This window comes from Mustela nivalis (genome assembly GCF_964662115.1).
Source record: "Mustela nivalis genome assembly, chromosome: 8".
Classification (NCBI taxonomy): domain Eukaryota; kingdom Metazoa; phylum Chordata; class Mammalia; order Carnivora; family Mustelidae; genus Mustela; species Mustela nivalis.
The window spans coordinates 88,883,233-88,901,983 of record NC_139027.1 but is presented as its reverse complement, the minus strand read 5'-3'; the positions used below and the strand labels follow the sequence as shown (position 1 = coordinate 88,901,983).

Genomic DNA, 18,751 nt, shown 5'->3' with positions numbered 1-18,751 from the left:
ATCACTTCTCTTTCACTGCTTTCAAGATTCTCTCTTTGTTTTTGGCTTTAAGCTGTTTGTGTTGTGTGTTGGTCTCTTTGGCTGATGCTACTTGAAATAGTTTGGCTTCTGAAATATTCAGATTAATGTTTTTCATAAAATTTGGAGAGTTTTTTACTATTGTTCCTTCAAATATCCTTTGTGCTCTTTTACCTTCTTTCCTTCTAAGAATTCCCCTATGTGTATGTTTGTATGGCTGTTGATATCCCACGGTCTCTTATACTCTTCATTTGTCTAATTTTTTTCCTTCTGATCCTCAGACTGCATAATTTCAATTGCTCTACCTTTAAATTTGCTGATTCTTGATTCCATCGGTTCAAAGAGCTATTGAGCTCTTCTAGTAATTTTTCACTTTAAATATTGTCCTTTTCCAATTATAGAATTTCTATTTGGTTCTTTTAAAATAATTTCTATTTTTTTGTTGACAGTCTCTTTAATTAATTCTTTCCTTTAATTCTTTAGATATATTTTCATTTAGTACTTGTCTTTTAAGTCCAACATCTTGGCTTCCTGAAGGATAACTTCTACTACTACTAGTTTTTTTCCTCCTGTGAATGGGTCACACTTTCCTGTTTCTTTGCATGTCTCATTCTTTTTCATTGAAAATTGTGCATTTTAAGTAATATAATGTAGCAACTCTGAACACTTATTCCAACATTATAGTTGCTTATTTGTTTACTGACTTGTCTAGACCTTTTTATTGATGTCCATTTCCTGTCCTATATGCAAACTGTTATTCATTCTTTAGAAGGCACAATGTTCAGCTCTTTCACAGTCACGTTAACCCTCCCCATCCAGGGAGGACAATTGTCCTAGCTGGACTTGCTTTGACTTCTCTTTCTCTGTGGAAAGGACTATTTCCTTTTATGTTTCTAGATCGTTTACCTCTACTGATACTGTAGTCAGATTTAACACCCACTGCTTGTTAGCTTAGTTTTTGACAATATGCTGGGCCATAAATTGCTCTGGATGATCCAATTAAACTTGGGGTCCATTTAAAGGAGTAGTCTTTGAATCAGTCTTTGAGACTTGCTCTGACTCCAGTAGGGCTCTTCCTAGCTACCTATTTCCCTGGTTCTGTGGAAAGTACAGCTGGCCCACCAATTCCCTCATTGTTATCCATCTCCTCTTAATTGCTGAGCACCAAAATCTCTATTGCTTTTGAAAGTTTGATTAGGCTTCAACTTCCACATATTCTATCTCATGTAAGTCAGTCCCCTTGAGGAGAACTACAAAGCCCTATGTCATTCTTATGACCTGTCTTTTTCCCTCACAGAACAACTGCACCACTGCTTTGATTCTGGGGAAAGGGACAGTTGTCCCCTGCTCCTAGAATGATGTCCTTGCTTTAATAGCATGGCACTAAGCAGGGACACAGCCCCTCAGCTTTCAGAGGTTTTCTCAACTTACCTTTTCAGGTATGGAATGTCTGTCTTATGAATGAGCTGGGGTACAGGCAATCAGCACCCGGTATTCTTGGCCTGTCATAACTGGAGTATTGCTTTTGCCATATGTGTGGGTGCTCATAGGTGGAGAAAGATAGCAATAGGCTTCTTGGCCACTCGTCTTAAATAGAGCTCTTGTGAACATGGAGCTGGAGAGAGATGAGAGATATGAGCATATTTTCCCTTCTAGGGTAAATCTGTAGACCAAAATTAAGAGTTGAGGGGAAGAGACCATCTCATTGATGGTATCCACCTGGAATAGAGCTTCAGGGAGGGAAAGAGGGGAGATCATATCTCAGTGCCACTGACTCATTGTTCTTACCAAGAGTTCTAGAACTTCTTGAATAAGTGTTTTTCCATGTGTTGTATGCCCTTAGGATTTTCAGACTTTACATGGCTATTTCTTTCAAATAATCTTTGCCTGTTTTGGCTGTTTTGCTTGGGAAAAGGTCTGCAGAGCTCATCTCGCACCATTTCAGAAATGATCTTACTGCATGCACTAAGTTTTGGGATGATTTGTGGCAATAGCTAACTAATCCAAGTCTCTTTCTCCTAAAATGACCCCTAACATTTATGGTGTACTCTGCACTACCCACGGGTTAGATACTATTTTTTAATCTTCACTTTACATATGACAAAAGTGAAGCTCAACAAGCAGTGATTTCTCTGACATTAGCCATAGCAACTTTTTTCTAGATAGGTTTCCTAAGGAAAGGGGGGAAAAAGCAAAAACAAATTATTTGGACTATATCAAAATAAAAAGCTTTGGGTTGCCTGACTGGCTTAGTCAGTTGAGCATCTGACTCTTGGTTTCAGCTCAGGTCATGATCCCAGGGTTGTGAGATTGAGCCCCGCACCAGCTTGAGAATCTCTCCCTCTGTTCCTTCCCCCTTGGGCTAACTCTCTCTTTTTTTCCCCTCAAATGGATAAATCTTTTTTTTTTTTTAAATAAATAGTGTCATTTGCGAATGTTTTCTCCTATTCCATAGGTTGCCTCTTTGTTTTGTTGATTGTTTCCTTTGCTTTGCAGAAGATTTTTATCTTTTTTTTTTTTTTAAAGATTTTATTCATTTGTTTGACAGAGATATATATCACAAGTAGGCAGAGAGGCAGGCAGGGGGCGGGGGGTGCAGGTTCCCTGCTGAGCAGAGAGCCCGATGTGGGGCTCGATGTGGGGCTTGATCCCAGGACCCTGGAATCATGACCTGAGCTGAAGGCAGAGGCTTAACCCGCTGAGCCACCCAAGCACCCTAGAAGCTTTTTATCTTGATGAACTACCAGGAGTTCATTTTCACTTTTGTTTCCTTTGCCTTTGGAGATGTCTCTTGAAAGAAGCTGCTGTGGCCGATGTTGAAGAGGTTACTGCCTATGTTCTCTTCCAGGATTTTGATGGACTCCTGTTTCACATTGAGATCTTTCATCCATTTTGAGTTTATCTTTGTGTATGGTGTAAGAGAATGGTCAATTTCATTCTTCTCTACATAGTTGTCCAATTTTCCCAGCACCATCATTGGTACGAATGTGAATTGGTGCACCACTTTGGAAAACTGTGGAGATTCCTCAAAAAATTAAAAATAGAGCTACCCCATGACCTGGCAATTGCACTACAGGATATTTAGCCCAAAGATATAGATGTAGTGAAAAATAGGGCCATATGTACCCCAATGTTCATAGCAGCAATGGCCACAACAGTCAAACTGTGGAAAGAGCTGAGATGCCCTTTAACAGATGAATAAATAAAGAAGATGTGGTCCATATATACAATAGAATATTACTCTGCCATCAGAAAGGATGAATACCCAACTTTTGCATCAAGGATGGGGCTGGAAGAGATTATGCTGAGTGAAATAAGTCAAGCAGAGAAAGTCAATTATCATATGGTTTCACTTACTTGTGGAACATAAGGAATAACATGGAGGACATTAGAAGAAGAAAAGGAAAAATGAATTGGGGAAATTGGATGGGGAGATGAACCATGAGAGACTGTGGACTCTGAGAAACAAACGGAGGGTTTTTGAGGGGAGGGGGATGTGAGGATGGATGAGCCTGATGGTGGGTATTAAGGAGGGCACATATTACATGGAACACTGGGTGTATACCTAAACAATGAATCTTGGAACACTGTACCAAAAACTAATGATGTATTTTATGGTGACTAACATTAAAAAATTTAAAAAACTGCAAAAATAAACAAATATATATAAAAATTAAAATTAATAAAAAGCTTTTACACAGCAAAGGAAACAACTAACAAAAGTAAAAGACAACAGGGACGCCTGGGTGGCTCAGTTGGTTAAGCGGCTGCCTTCGGCTCAGGTCATGATCCCAGCATCCTGGGATCAAGTCCCGCAACGGGCTCCTTGCTCGGCAGGGAGCCTGCTTCTCCCTCTGCCTCTGCCTGCCTCTCTGTCTGCCTGTGCTCACTCGCTCGCTCTCCCTCTATGCCTGACAAATAAATAAATAAAATCTTAAAAAAAAAAAAAGTAAAAGACAACATACTGAATGGGAGAAGATATTTGCAAATGACATATTCAATAAAAAGTTAGCATCTGAATCATGAAAGACTGTGGACTCTGAGGAACTAACTGAAGGCTTTGAAGGGGAGGGAGGTGGGAGGTTGGGTGAGCCTGGTGGTGGGTATTGTGGAGGGCATGTATTGCATGGAGCACTTGGTGTGGTGCATAAACAATGAATTCTGGAACACTGAAAAGAATTTTTAAAAATAAATAATATAAAAATAAAAAAAAAAAGATTAGCATCCAAAAAACATATAAAGATCTTACATATCTCAACACACACACTCAAAACTCCCAAACAATCCAATTTAAAAATGGGCAGAAGAAATGAAAAGAAATTTCTCTAAAGAAGACTTACAAATGGCCAACAGACACATGATAAGATGTTTAACCTCTCACTTATCATCAGGGAAATACGAATCAAAACCACAATGAGATATCACCTCACATCATACCTGTCAGAATGACTAAAGTCAACAACACAACGAACAATAGGGGTTGGTGAGGATGCAGATGGAAAAGAACCCTCGTGCACTGTTGGCAGGAATGTAAACTGATGCAGCCACTCAGGAAACCAGTATGAAATTTCCTCAAAAAGTTAAAAATAGAGCTACCCTATGACTCAGTAAATACACTACTGGATATTTAACCCCCCCAAAACACAAAAACACTAATTCAAAGGGACACATAACACCCTTATGTTTATAGCAGCATTACTTACAACCTAAATTATGGAAGCAGCCCAAGTACCCATCACACACATAAACACACACACACACACACACACACACACACACACACACTGAAATATTATTTGGCCATTAAAAAAAAGATGAAATCTTGCCATTTTCAACAACATGGTTGGGTCTAGAAAGTATAATGCTAAATGAAATAAGCCAGGCGGAAAGATAAATACTATATGATTTCATTCATATGTGGACTTTAAGAAACAAAACAAATAAACAAAAGAAAAAAAGAGAAACCAACCAAAAAACAGATTCTTAATTACAAAGAACAAACAGATGGTTCAAGGTGGGTGGAGGGACAGGTGAAACAGGTGAATGGATTTAAGAGTACACTTATCTTGATGATCACTGAGTAATATATGGAATTGTCAAATCACTATATTGTATACCTGAAACTAATATAACACTGTGTTATCTACATGGGAATTAAAATTTTTTAAAAATGAAAACAAATTTTAAAATAAAATTTAAAAAATAACAGTGAAGTTTGGAGAAATCCAGGAAATTCAGGAAATTTTCCCATCTGAGTTTCCTCTTTATAAATGGAGTTTTCTCTCCATTGGGGGAGAGGGAGAAAGTGGACTAGATGGTCTCTAAACTCCTTTTCTGCTCTAAAATCCTAAGAGCTTATGAACCAGGTTGCCACTGTTCTTTCTCATCAGTAGCCTTCAGACCCTTCCTTTTCCAGTATCAACTAGAGTCAGTCCCATCTGCCTTATCTGATCTCTGTGCCTAAGGGCTCTTTCAGAGCATGCATGTACAGCAGGCCAGATATGCAGGAAAATTAAAGCTTAACAAATGACTGACAGGAGCTGATGTATAACTAACTACTCTAGTTTCCTCCTTCCCCAGACTTTCCTTCCAGGTGGTCCAAACTAAGACTGAGAATCTGGAAATACTGCTGTGAAGCAGAAGAAACTTGACTGAGTGAAAGCTGGAGCTGTGCCAGGTGTGGGGAAGGAGTGCATGGTAAACTGTACCTTGTGAGCACATAGTGAGTCAGCAGTTGGGGAAGCAAGGGAGTGAGAAGATGACCAAGAGCTTTTCACGGGTCAGGAAGGGCTTAGGGGAAGCCAGGTCAAAAGAACTGGAGGAAAAGAACAAAGGATCAGGCACAGGTCTGCTCAAAGCCTTGGTGCTTGGGAGCGTCTAGCCCTCAGTGAGCTTGGGCATGAACAGACAGGGAGTTATCTGTGAAACAGGTCTGTATCTCTTGTCCACACAGAATTCCAAAATATAGATCAACTCTTTTTGTTCATGACTCAATTATGACAACTTTTTCACTATACTTCTATAATACAAATCATAGATGTAGCCAAGAAACCAAGATTGGGGACACATCATGACCTCTGAACAACTACAAGGAACTTACCCCCAAAATGGGGATTTGGAATAGTGACATTCTCAAGCAGTCCAGCCCTGCCATTCCAGAGAAGGCCCAAGCCCACACAAATCATATATTTGGGGTAATACACCAAGCCCCAAGCCAGAGATACTAATAAAGAGGCTTAGCCAATTACACTTCATGTTTCTGTCCATCCACATATTCCCTGCCCTCCAACAGTTCTCCACAGGCCAAGAACATCCAAGTCTTCCAGCCCCCAAAGTCTCCCTTTAGCTTGGCAGGTAAGAGTGCTTGCTTTGGAACCAAAAGGGCTGGGTTGAGATTCTGGCTTATGAGTATGACTTTGGGCAAGTTATCTCCATCTTTGTGCCTCAGTGTGCTCATTTGTAGAAAGAAGATTATAATAATTTTCTGAGGAATAGGGGCGCCTGGGTGGCTCAGTGAGTTAAAGCCTCTGCCTTCGGCTCAGGTCATGATCTCAGGGTCCTGGGATTGAGCCCCGCATTTCACTCTCTGCTCAGCAGGGAGCCTGCTTCCCACCCCCAATCTGCCTGTCTACCTACTTGTGATCTCTGTCTGTCAAAATAAATAAATAAAATCTTTAAAAAAAATTTTTTTCCTGAGGAATTAATTTAAACAGTGTGTGTAACAAAGTGAAGAAACCTAGCAGATACTATCTCAACCAAGTGATTAAAGTTAACGTCACCAATAATGAACCATCACAGATTCCTAACACAATGCACTGAGAAGTGCACAAGATCACTTCTGTGGTATTGCCCAAAATATACAACCTGAATTGAATCATGAAGACACATCAGACGAACCCACATTGAGAGATACTCTACAAAGTAACTGGCACATACTCTTCAAAAATGGCACTTATTTTGTGTGTTGTATAAGAGAATAGTCCAGTTTCATTCTTCTGCATGTGGCTGTCCAATTTTCCCAGCACCATTTATTGAAGAAACTGTCTTTTTTTCCATTGGATACTTTTTCCTGCTTTTTTTGAAGTTTAGTTGACCGTAAAGTTGAGGGTCCATTTCTGGAGTCTCCATTCTGTTTTCACTAATCTATGTGTCTGTTTTTGTGCCAATACCATACTGTTTTGATGATCACAGTTTTGTAATATAGCTTGATATTGGGTAATGCAATATCCCCAGCTTCAGCTTTGTTTTTATTTTTCAGCATTCCTCTGGTGATTTGGGTCTTTTCTGGTTCCATACAAATTTTAGGATTATATGTTCCAGCTCTGTAAAAAAAAAAAAAAAGTCAATGGTATTTTAATAGGAATGGCACTGAAAATGTAGATTCCTCTGGGCACCATAGATATTTTAACAATGTTTATTCTTCCAATCCATAAGCATGGAATTTTTTCCATATCATTGTGTCTTATACACACTACTGAATCACTGAAAACTACATAAAAAACTAATGATGTACAATATGTTGGCTAACTGAACATAACAAAAATCAATAAACAAAAATAAAATGGAATGGGATTTTAAAAATGACAATATTATGAAATATAAAGAAAGGCTAAGGGACTATTATAGATTGAAAAAGACTGGCAGAACAGACACATGAGAAAATGCTCCACATCATTTGTCATCAGGGAAATATAAATCAAAACCACAATAAGATACCACCTTACACCAGTTAGGCTAAAATTAACAAAACAAGGAAAAACAAATATTGGCAAGGATGTGGAGAAAGGGGAATCCTCTTACACTGTTGGTGAGAATGCAAGTTGGTACAGCCACTCTGGAAAACAGCAGAGAGGTTCCTCAGGTAGTTAAAAATAGAGCTCTCCTACTACCCAGCAATTGCACTACTGGGTATTTATCCCAAAGATACAGAGGCAATGAAAAGAAGGGCCACATGCACCCCAATGTTCACAGCACCAATGTCCACAACAGCCAAACTGTGGAAGGAGCCGAGATGCCCTTCAACAGATGAATGGACAAAGAAGATGTGGTTCATATATACAATGGAATATTACTCAGCCATCAACAAGGGATGGATATATAACATTCTCATTGACATGGATGGAATTGGAGGGTATTATGCTAAGTTAAGTAAGTCAATCAGAGAAAGATAATTATCATATAGCTTCACTCATATGTGGAATATAAGAAATAGCATGGAGGATCATAAGGGAAGGGAGGAAAAACTGAATGGGAAGAAATCAGAGAGGGAGACAAACCATGAGAGACTCTTGACTCCAGGAAATAAACTGAGTGTTGTGGAAAAGGAGGTAGGTGGGGTATGTGGTAACTGGGTGATGAGCATTAAGGAAGGCATTTGATATGATGGATGTTATATGCAACTAGATATTATATAGATGTTATATGCAACTAATGAATCATCAAACACTACATCAAAAACTAATGATGCACTATATGTTGGCTATTTGAATTTAAATTTAAAAAGGAAAGAAAAAGACAGGCAGAGACAACTAAATTCAGTACATGATCCAGGATTGTACCCTGGACCAAAAAGGAAGAAAGGCGAAGGAAAGAATTTTTGTTCTGTTTTCTTTTTCTATAACAGACTCTATTGGTGCAATTGGTGAAACTTGGTGTGTGTGGATTCCTGGTAGTATTTATTGCATAAATAACTCGTGGCTAATTTAGGTGAGTGCACTGCCTATGTAGGAGAGTGCTGTAGTACAAGCCTTAGTAAGAAGAACTAATTAGAGCTATTAAATTAAGCAATTAATCTGCTCCACAGTTTAATATATATATATATATATATATATATATATATATATATATATATATATATCGGTTTAACAGACAGATGTTTGACCCTTGAGAGTGTTACACATTTTTAACAATCCTAAAATCTAATATATTGGCATTCAAATGTGTTTACCAAGCTGACACTGAATTTGATCTGGTTTTGCCAACCACTGGGCCAAGCATAGAAATGCAAAGAGATGAGTCCCAGGTCCAGGCCCTTAGGGTGTGTCTGTTCTAAGGAGAGAGGCTGAAGATTGCCTTAAAGGCAAGAGCAAGAGGATGCAGGGTACTGATTGGTGAGACAAGAACAACAGGAATTCAAAGGAGGGAAAGGAGTCTGTATAGAATAAAGATAGAAATGAAAGGAAGACATAGCAAGACCAGACTCTGTTTAAAATTACCTTATATGTGTTTTCTATAAAGTGAGTTTGGGCTTGCCTATAAAGGTAAAAAGACAAGAGGTGGCTTGTGTTCAAGGATAGTCCAACTATCCTCATTTATAATAGCAAAAGTCACATCCATACATGAGATTACCATGCAGCCATTAAAACAGTTGATTTTCTCCCTGTAAGTCACAATTGTAGTAACTTGGAGGAAGTTGCAACTAGAAAGGGGCAGGAGGGGCAGGCTGGGAGCTGGGACATGTTCTATGTCATGAGGGGTTGGTAGTGACACAGGTGTGAACCCCTGCAAAAAAAGCATCAAGCACCACACATAAGATTGCACTTTACTGTATGTGAGTTATAGCACAATTTTTTAAAGCTTTAAAAAATTATTCTCTTTGTATACGGATGAGTAATTATCCAGGGTATATGTTAAATAAAAAGGTATGCACAACAAAATATAGAATGCAATCTGTATGGGTGAGGGGGTTCCATAACAGAAATACACACACTTTGATCCTTATGTTTCCTCAAACTTCATTAGAAAGGAGTAGGAGAAATGAGGGAGGCATTGTCCCCAGGACAGAAAAGAAGGGGTGGCCGTGGGTTTGGTGAGAAAAGTAATCATCAATAAATGGTGCTGGGAAAACTGGGCAGCTATATGTAGAAGAATGAAACTCGACCATTCTCTTACACCGTACACAAAGATAAACTCAAAATGGATAAAAGACCTCAATGTGAGACAGGAATCCATCAGAATCCTAGAGGAGAACATAGGCAGTAATCTCTTTGATATCAGCCACAGCAACTTCTTTCAAGATATGTCTCTAAAGGCAAAGGAAACAAAAGCGAAGATGAACTTTTGGGACTTCATCAAAATCAAAAGCTTCTGCACAGCAAAGGAAAGAGTCAAGAAAACAAAGAGGCAACCCACGGAATGGGAGAAGATATTTGCAAATGACAGTACAGACAAAAGGTTGATATCCAGGATCTATAATGAACTCCTCAAACTCAACACACACAAAACAGACAATCATATCAAAAAATGGGCAGAAGATATGGACAGACACTTCTCCAATCAAGACATACAAATGGCTATCAGATACATGAAAAAATGTTCATCATCACTAGCCATCAGGGAGATTCAAATCAAAACTACATTGAGATAATCACCTTACACCAGTTAGAATGGCCAAAATTAGCAAGACAGGAAACAACATGTGTTGGAGAGGATGTGGAGAAAGGGGAACCCTCTTCCACTGTTGGTGGGAATGCAAGTTGGTGCAGCCTCTTTGGAGAACAGTGTGGAGATTCCTCAAGAAATTAAAAATAGCACTTCCCTATGACCCTGCCATTGCACTACTGGGTATTTACCCCAAAGATATAGATGTCGTGAAAGGAAGGGCCATCTGCTCCCCAATGTTTATAGCAGCAATGGCCATGGTCGCCAAACTGTGGAAAGAACCAAGATGCCCTTCAATGTGATGAGGGAGCAGGAGGCTGGCTGAGGACAAAGCAAAAGCTGGCGCCTTGCACCCCCTCTTCACCCGCTCCCCTCCATATGTGTGGCATTCCTCAGGCACCCCTGACTGCCATAAAATGATAAATAGTTAACTTGCAGGGATCGCAATTCTGCAGAACAGGAATCTCCCTTGCTCTATAGATGTCCTAGAGACCTAAACAGGGAGATTACCTTATCAATAGCACAAATTTCCAGAGGCAAATAACTCTCAGTTCCTGAAGCCCTAATGTCTCCCTCCCCACCATAAACTGGACGAGGCTGAGGTAGAAGGGAATGTAAATGATAGCAGGATCAAAACACCCAACCAAGGGTGCCTGGGTGGCTCAGTGGGTTAAGCCGCTGCCTTCGGCTCAGGTCATGATCTCAGGGTCCTGGGATCGAGTCCCGCATCGGGCTCTCTGCTCAGCGGAGAGCCTGCTTCCCTTCCTCTCTCTCTGCCTGCCTCTCTGCCCACTTGTGATCTCTCTCTGTCAAATAAATAAATAAAATCTTAAAAAAAAAAAAAAACACCACCCAACCAAGAATCTCCCAACTGTCTTGATGTTAATGCCTGACCTAAAGATGACATTGATCAGGCCATAAGGGCAAGGCCTCCCCCGGCACCTTGTAGGCCCTCCCTAACATGTGAAAACTCTGTTGAAATCTCCCATCCCTTCACCACCTCCCCCCAACCATGGGGTATATAACATGCCTACCCTCACAACCCGGGGCAGCCGCATCTCCGCCTGCCCACGGGCCCTGTCCCCGTGCTCTAATAAATCACCTTTTGCACCAGCAACGTCTTAAGAATTCTTTCTTTAGTCGTCGGCTCCGAACCTCACCCCACCGAACCTGACTTAGGTTCTGGGACTTCTTCAAATGGATGAATAAGGAAGATGTGGTCCATATGCACTATGGAGTATTATGCCTCCATCAGAAAGGACGAATACCCAACTTTTGTAGTAACATGAACAGGACTGGACGAGATTATGCTGAGTGAAATAAGTCAAGGAGAGAGAGTCAACTATCATATGGTTTCATTTATTTGTGGAGCATAACAAAAAGCATGGAGGACATGGGGAGTTAGAGAGAAGGGGGTTGGGGTAAATTGGAAGGGGAGGTGAATCATGAGAGACTATGGACTCTGAAAAACAATCTGAGGGGTTTGAAGTGGCGGGGGGGTGGGAGGTTGGGGTACCAGGTGGTGGGTATTATAGAGGGCACGGATTGCATGGAGCACTGGGTGTGGTGAAAAAATAATGATACTGTTATGCTGAAAATAAATAAATTAAAAAAAAAAAGAAAAGTAATCATGTGAGAAAAATGGTCAAGGAAAGGGAAAATCTTAAAGCAAGGGAAAACTTAAAGCATGGAGAAAGTAAGGGTGCTTCCATTGTTACTTTAACACCTCAGATTATGTGTGTCGTGTTGGTTTAAATCATTTTAGACTAACAATTCTGAGGGATGAGCCTAGGCATATGTATGCTCTTGGAGGATGTATTGGGGAGTTTGGATTGGGAGTGGCTTTAAAATTTTATTATTTTCAACAAATAAGTTCCGTGTCAGGTTCTATAGCTCAATTTGTAATAGATTAAAAACTCAACCAAGGACTCATTTATTAAAATTGGATAAACATTTACCCACACACCAACACAGACAAACTTGGCCAGGGCGGCTCAGGAGACCTGCTGTGCAGAGGACAACCATGTGAAACCCCTGTTTAAACCCCCATCCCCCACCCCACGCCTACCCCCATCCCCAACTGGCCTCCAGCTTCTGGTTGTATGCTGCCACCTAGTGTCCCTTCAACAGACTGACACCAAACACTTTCTCAGAAATGTGAATTCAGAAATAATGGAATACCTAAGGGGAAGAATAAGGCATTTTATTATGATTGAGAATACGTCAGAAACTATTCTATACAGAGGCACCTGGGTGACTCAGTCTGTTAAGCAAGTGACTTAATTTCAGCTCATGTCATGATCTCGGAGACCTGAGATGGTACCCCACGCTGGGTGTGGAGCCTGCTTGGGATTCTTTCTCTCTCCTTTTGCCCCCCCCCCCCCCCACACAAGTGCGTGCATACTCTCTCACTTTCTTTCTCTCTCTTTCTCTGTCTTTCAAAAAAAAAAAAAACTATACATATGCATGGTTGCTTGGGTATATATAAAATACCTCTGGGGAATATAAACAAGCTGTTACCAGGAAGGGGAATTGGGTAGCTAGGAAAACCATCACTGTATACAATTTCATATCTTTTTAAAATTTAAGCCACAATTATGTATTGTTAATTGAAAAAATAAGCAAAGTTTAAAAAGAAAAAAATATATATTAAGTTTTGTTGGTATGTGAATTAAGGGACCATTCTTTCTTCATTGATTCATGTACTTACACTTAGTGAAAGCTTACTATGTGCTGGCCACTGTCTGAAGGAACAAAGGCAAAGAAAACAGACACATTCCTGCTGTCCCAGCGTGTAGACTCTACTAAGAGGATGGTCTTAGACAGCACATTTGATAGTTAACAGAGCCCAGTGAATCTGGGTCTTAGGATAATGGACCATGGGGAGCAGAGCTCCCCATTCTGTATCACTGAAATTGCAAATAATCATATTCTATTTGCTTTAGACCTATGGTGGGGTCTCCTTTCAGCACTTTAGCTTATTAATATCACAAGGGTGATCTAATAGGTATTTTATTCACTCTAAAACTTAGACACACACATTCTTCTCAAATATCCATGGTCAATTTACAAATATTAGCTGCAAAGCTAGTCTCAAAAAATTCAAAGAATAGGTATTATAGAGATTATATTCTCAGACTACAATGCAATCAAGTGAGAATTTACTAAGTAAAAGATTAATTTTAAAAATTAATTCAAAACTTTAAAAACATGTTTCTAAATAACTCACAGGACAGAGAGTTATTATAGTGGAAATCAGAAAAAATTTTCAAGCTGACAATTATAAAAAGACAATATGCAAAATTTGTAGGACACACTAGTATGATACTTGAAAATTTAAACTTTTAAATGCATATATTAGGGAAAAAGCTTGAATATTAATGAGATAATTAATTAGAAAAAGAAAAAACAGACAACACTCAAAGAAAGTAGGACAAAAGAAATAAATGGGAGAAATTTTAAAATATCAAACAGACACAACAGAGGTATTTAATGAAGCCAACGTTAGTTCTTGTAGGGAAAAAGCAACAAAATTTTTAAATTTCTAGGAATCTTGATCAAGAAAAAAAAAGAGAGGGCACAAATAAGTAATATTATAAGTAAGAGAGAGACTATACCTACAAATGCTAGTGTGATAAGATATGAACAATGTTATGTCAATTAAGTTCAAAACATAGGTGAAATGGACAAAGCTCTCACTAGAAATACACTAAAACTGCATGAAAAAGAAATAGAACACTTGAATGATTAGAAATGGAATCAGCAATTTAAAATAGCCCACATATGGGGCGCCTGGGTGGCCCAGTGGGTTAAGCCTCTACCTTCGGCTCAGGTCATGATCCCAGGTCCCGCATAGGGCTCTCTGCTCAGCAGGGAGCCTGCTTCTCCTCATCTCTCTCTCTGTCTGTCTCTCTGCCTATTTGTGATCTCTCTCTCTGTCAAATAAATAAATAAAATCTTTAAAAAAAATAAAAATAAAAATAAAATAGCCCACATAGAAAATTCTCCCAGATATGCAAGGAATAGAAAATTCAAACCACACACAAACTCTTTCAGGTTTTTGTTTTTGTTTTTTTTTTAATTTCCAAATCCCTTGGTAAGGCTAATATAACCATGAAAGTTTCCAAATAAGTACAATATAAGAAACAAAATTGAAACCTAAGCTCTCTTGTGAACACAAAAACAACCTAAACACCATGTTAGCAAATCAAACCAGCAATGTATTAAAAATGTGCTTTCTGGGGAACCCTCTTACACTGTTGGTGGGAATGCAAACTGGTGTAGCTGCTCTGGAAAACACTATGGAGTTTCCTTAAATAGTTGAAAATCTTATTACCCAGTGATTGTACTACTAGATATTTATCCAAAGGTTACAAATATAGTGATTCAAAGGAGCACGTGCATCTCAGTGTTTATAGCAGCAATGACCACAATAGACAAAAAATGGAAAGAGCCAAGATGTCTCATTATCCAGATGAATGGATAAAGATGTGGTATATATACACCATGGACTATTACTCAGCCATCAAAAAAAAATGAAATCTTGCCATTTGCAACATCCTGGATGGAGCTGGAGGTATTATGCTAAGTGAAATAAGTCAGTCAGAGAAAGAAAAATACTCTATTATTTCCCTCATAAGTGGAATTTAAGAAACAAGACAAATGAATGTAAGGGAAGGAGAAATAAAACAAGATGAAAATTGAGAGGGTGACAAACCATAAGAGGTGCTGAACTCTAGAAAACATACTGAGGGTTGCAGGAGGGAGGTGGGTGTGTGGATACGGTAACTAGGTGATGGTTTTAAGGAGGGCACTTGATGTAATGAACACTGGGTGTTATAGGCAATTGATGAATCACAGAATTCTACCTCTGGGAAACAGAAAAAGATGGTGGAGAAGTAGGGAACCCTATTTCAACTAGTCCCCTGAATTGAATTGGATATCTACAAACTATTCTGAACACCCACGGAATCAGCTGAGATGTAAGAAGATATATCTGGATTTCTACAAACAGAATGTCTCTGGTGGGTGGTCAGGAAGAGATCAGAAGATACGCGGAAGGGGGAGGGAGGCTCTGTGATCCTGTGCCACCAGAGCACAAAGCCTCCTGCCCTGGGGACCAGGCACAGATTCACAGACCTGTAGCAGTAGTGGCAGGGAAAGGACTTTAGGGCAGCTCCCAGACTGAAATCTGGAGCTCCAGCGGTACACGTGCAAACTGAGGGTGGCTGGCAGCTTTAGAAACACAAAGGGCAGAGATGTGTCTGGACCTGGAAGCAAGGGCTGGGAGTGCTGCTATGGGGCACACAACCCAGGTTGCTGCAGTTTTTAGCAGCACAGAAAGAAACAGAGATAATGTGGCCTGGAGAGCTCAGTGGAGAGCAGACTGTTTTCTCTCGGTTCTGAGACAAAAGTTTGGATACAGTTACTTCTGCTCTGACTTTCAGAAGAGACACTGAAAGTCACTAGGGAAAGACACCAGAGAAAGAAGCCCCCTAAAACTAGTTTTCACAGAGACCCCCCACCCCGACATACACACAGGGGCAGGGTCACTCTGCCCAGAGTTGCCTGAGTAAAAGGATGGCAGATTGCTCCCACAGAAGACAGGCTGGAAGAAAAGAGGCTGACAACCCTAAGGTCCCTATAAAACAGGTGCATCTTGCTTGGGTTGTGGTCAATAATTTGGATTCTGAACATTCCCTCAACCAACCATCAACACAATGACTAAGAGGAGGAATCTCCAACATAGGAAAGAGTCAGAGACTGTGACCTCTGCCACAGAACTAATGGATATAGATATAAGCAAGATGTTGGAAATAGACTTCAGAGTAACAGTTATGAAGACAATAGCTAGAATGGAGAAAACCATCAATGGCTACATAGATTCTCTAAGGGCAGAAATGAGAGCTAATCTAGCAGAACTTAAAAATGCTATCAATGAGATCCAATCTAATATAGATACTCTAACAGCTAGAGTAAATGAGACAGAAGAACTGATTAGTGACTTAGAAGACAAAATGATAGAAAAGAAGGAAGAGGAGGAGGCCTGGAACAAACAGTTTAAAATCCATGAAAACAGAATTAGAGAAAAATAAATGACACCATGAAATGTTCTACTGTCAGAATTATTGAGATCCCTGAAGGTGTGGAAAGAGAGAGAGGACTAGAAGATATATTTGAGCAAATAATAGCTAAAAGCTTCCCTAACATGGGGAATGAAACAAGCATTTGTGTCCTAGGGACAGAGAGGACCATTCCCAAGATCAAGGAGAATAAACCAACGCCCCAGCATGTAATAGTAAAACTTGCAAATCTTAGAACCAATGAAACCACCTTAAGGGCAGTTAGGGGGAAGAGATTCCTTATAATCAGAGGGAGGAACATCAGAATAACATCACACCTGTCCACAGAGAACTGGCAAGTGAAAGTGCTGGCAAGATATACTCAGGGTACTAAATGAGAAGAACATGCAGCCAAGAATACTTTACCCAGCAAGGCTATAATTCAGAACAAATGGAAAGATAAAGAGCATCCAGGACTGGCAGAAACTGAAAGAATATGTGACCACAAAAGGAGAAAGTCCCCAAAAGTGATATAGAACAGAAATTTACAGAGACAATCTATAGATCAAAGTCTTCACAGGCAACATGATGACAATAAAATCATATTCTTCAATAATCATTCTCAATGTGAACAGCCTAAATGCTCCCATAAAATGACACAGGGTTGCAGACTGGATAAAAAGACAGGACTCATCTATATGCTGTCTACAGGAGACTCATTTTGAACCTAAAGATTCGCTCAGACTGAAAGTGAAGGTATAGAGAACCATCTTTCATAACAACAGACCCCAAAAGAAAGCTGGGATAGCAATTCTGATAATAGACAAATTAGACTTTAAGCTAAAGACTTTAGTTATAGATATAGAAGGACACTATAGCATTCTTAAAGGGTCTATCCAACAAGAAGATCTAACAACTGTAAATATCTATATCCCCAACATGGGAGCAGCCAAATACATAAGCAAACCTTTAACCAAAATAAAGAGACATATTGATAATATGTTAATTACAGGAGATCATATCACTCCACTCTCAGCAATAGAGAGATCAATTAAGCAGAAAATCAACAAAGAAACAAGAGCTTTGAATGACACATTGGAACAGATGGACCTCATAGATATATAAAGAATATTCCAGGGGAGCCTGGGTGGCTCAGTGGGTTAAAGCCTCTGCCTTCAGCTCGGGTCATGATCTCAGGGTCCTGGCATCGAGCCCTGCATCAAGCTCTCTGCTCGGGTAGCCTGCTTCCCTTCCTCTATCTCTGCCTGCCTCTCTGCCTGCTTGTGATCTCTGTCTGTGAAGTGAATAAATAAAATATTAAAAAAAAAGAATATTCCACCTTAGCACAAGAGAATACTCATTCTTCTCCAGTGCATATAAAACTTTCTCCAGAGTAGATCCCATACTGGGTCACAAACCAGGTCTCCACCAGTACTAAAAGATTTAGATTATTATCTCCATAATCTCAGACCACAATGCTTTGTAACTGGAACTCAACCACAAGAAAAAGTTTGGAAGGAATTGAAACACTTGAAATCTAAGATAATCCTGTTCAAGAATGTTTAGATCAACCAGGAAATCAAAGAAGAACTTAAACAATTCATGAAAAAGAATAAGAATGAAAACACATCCGTCCAAAACCTATGGGGTATGACAAAGGCAGTCCTACGGTAGAAATACATAGCCATCCAAGCTTCACTCTATTTTTTTAACAGAAAAATCCTGGGTACAAAAACTACCTGTACACTTTAAAGAACTGGAAAATGAATAAAAAATTAAGCCTAATCCATGCACACAAAGAGAAATAAGATTAGAGCAGAGATCAATGAGATAAAAATGAGAGATACAGTAGAACACATCAACGAAACTAGAAGCTGTTCTTGGAAAGAATCAATAAGATTCTTTCTCTCAATGTGAACAGCCTGAATGCTCCCATAAAATGACACAGAAGACAAAAATGACATTTAGAAGACATTTAGAAGTGGTTTCTCGAACCTCTGGCCAAACTAATCCAAAAGAGAAAGAGAGGACCTAAATTAATGAAATTATGAATGAAAGGGGAGAGATCATGACTAACATCAAGGAAATAGAAACAAACATCAAAAATTATTATCAACAGTTATATGTCAATAAGTTAAGAAACCTAGAAGAAATAGTTGCATTTCTGGAAACCTATAAACTTCTAAGACTGAATCAGGAAGAAATTGGCAACCCAAATAGACCAATATCCATTAATAGGATTGAAGCAGTGATCAAAAACCTCCCAAAAAACAAGAGCCCAGGACCTCATA

General features: G+C 39.4%; 1 long non-coding RNA gene across 1 annotated transcript in view; it reads left to right on the top strand.

Annotated features, from left to right (window-relative positions):
* LOC309871345 overlaps nt 1-6,702 on the top strand; it is a 45,802-nt gene extending 39,100 nt beyond the window's left edge. Inside the window, exon 3 of the long non-coding RNA XR_014315221.1 lies at nt 5,599-6,702. This is a non-coding gene — a long non-coding RNA (uncharacterized lncRNA). The remainder of the gene's footprint in view (nt 1-5,598) is intronic.
* The last annotated feature ends 12,049 nt before the right edge of the window (nt 6,703-18,751 follow it).